The following is a 2,186-nucleotide window of genomic DNA, read 5'->3' on the forward strand; positions in this document are numbered from 1 at the left end:
CACCAGAATATCTTCTTTACCAGACTTAGCCAGACTAGCATCTCTTGTCGAAGCTACGTGTGAAATAGGGACTGCATCATAGACGATCTTGGTCTTTAATTTCAGAACTGCTTCATTCGCCAGCTGGTCAGGCCGCTCATTCCTCTCCAAATCCACACGTGCCTTTACCCAAGTTAAACATTTATCTTGTTCAAGTTTTTTCGCCTCAGTCAACTTTGTTCTAATCTCCAACGCTATCGCGTGACTCGGCTATCCTAATATAGGTTCACCTTTGTCGCGTGTGTTACAGGTATATTTGTTTTATATACGTTTTCAATCTCGTCACAGTGGTTGTAGTCATATCCCGGTTGGTATCTCGTGCCCCCGTTACTTCTAGCTATGTGTCGTCATGTAGCTCGGTGTTTGAATGAGGAAGAATATTTATTGAATTTTTTGTGGCAGTTTTAATGTCCTTTACATAAGAATAAGTCAAGTTGTAGATACGTCATCGCCATTACTCAGATATAGAATTATAATTGTTACTATACAAATTACGTATACATAAATATGTAATTATTTTTTTGCAAAAAAAAATTACTGAATCGAAATAAAGTTTCAAATAAGGAATTTATGTACATTAATAATGGTTAATTTTTAAATTTTATCGTCCGCTAAAATCAGTTATCGTTTATATGGACCCCTAGTAAAAAATTTGCATATCCACCGTTTCATTTATTTATTCTTATTTACGACTTTGGGAATTAGTGGTATATGTATTTTGAATGTGCACTGAACAGTTTATAATTACTATCCATTCATTTGAGAATAAAGTATAGTTTTAATACAACGAATTTCACAATTTTTCTTATGGTTATTATTCCAATTAAAATAGTGGTCTATAGAAGACAAATCTTAACTTCCCTTAACAAAAGGTTCCGTAAATATTGTTTTATTTAATAATTTTATCACAAGATTTTCTTTGAAAATATTGTCTTCTAATTTAGTTTGAGAACAAAAAAGTCTAAACAAAGTTTATTTATTAAATAATTTAAGCATATAATACTTGGCCAGTATTTATTGAATGTTCACGTATTTTTTTCCATATAAAATGTTTGTGATGTTTATTCAAGATGCTTTCTTATATAATAGTGTAAGGCAAATTTTTAATTTACTGTAATAAGTTTTTATTTTGAAACATCCTCTAATGTGACAATTTTATCTTAAAAAAAGGCATTCGCTCTTTTTAATAGTCTTGGGTGTCATACACAGTAATATAATTTTCGTCTGCATCTTGATTATCCTGGATTATTAAAACACTATATGGCAGCACATTGTCTAAACTCTAAGGTGTAATATGGGTTCACTCAATTACACGAGATCTCTTCACATCAAAATGTTCATACAATATATTTATCAATGTCAAAAGTGAAATATTTATTGTGTTTTTTTTATTCCAAAGACAAACAGAACCTTAAGTTGTATTATTTGTTCAAAAATGATACATTTATTATACCTTAATAAAAATTTAATAAGCTATAAATTTTAAAATGTGTTAAAATTCATTAATACTTTAATATGGGGGATATTGAAACAAATTGCTTGTAATGTTTTTATATTGAATATTAAATAACGTTTTAGTTTAAAAAATAAAGTTTAGTCGACCGTGACAGGACTCGAACCTGCAATCTTCGGATCCGAAGTCCGACGCCTTATCCATTAGGCCACACGGTCGTTGCAAACGTTGGCGAAATAAACGTTTTGTTCCTTCTAATAAAGCCTTTAAGCCGTGACATCATTCATGTCGTCACGAGGTCGCTCACCCGACCTTTGCCGAGATAACTCGTTAGATACAAACCGTGATATATAGTACTACGAATACCTACGCCAAAACATTAATTTAAATCTATTCTTTACGTTAATAGACAAAACTAAGTTTATTAAATCCTTTTACCTGTGATAATCTCATAAGGGGCCTATACAGGTATCCCTTAAATCAAAGTCATTGGGTTATGAGGTTGTGATTAACTATATATAAAATATATTGAAAAATGTTTAAAATGTACGACAATTTTTTTAAAAAAAAGTTATATTTTCATGCATTTTCGATTTCGATTTCGATCAGTCAATAGCATTATAGATTTATGTCATAGAAGTGTAGCTCAAATGAAGGTGAAAAAGATATTAAAAAAGAAAATAAAATTATAATG

General features: G+C 30.3%; 1 non-coding gene across 1 annotated transcript; it reads right to left on the minus strand.

The window, feature by feature from the left end:
- Positions 1 to 1,637: 1,637 nt before the first annotated feature.
- On the minus strand, positions 1,638 to 1,710 carry TRNAR-UCG (transfer RNA arginine (anticodon UCG)). Its single transcript has one exon. It is a non-coding gene; the product is annotated as a tRNA-Arg (tRNA).
- Positions 1,711 to 2,186: the final 476 nt, after the last annotated feature.

The sequence above is a fragment of the Battus philenor genome, unplaced genomic scaffold (assembly GCF_028537555.1).
Source record: "Battus philenor isolate CCGP_79_NKW_IND1 unplaced genomic scaffold, ilBatPhil1.0.hap1 SCAF_23, whole genome shotgun sequence".
NCBI lineage: Eukaryota > Metazoa > Arthropoda > Insecta > Lepidoptera > Papilionidae > Battus > Battus philenor.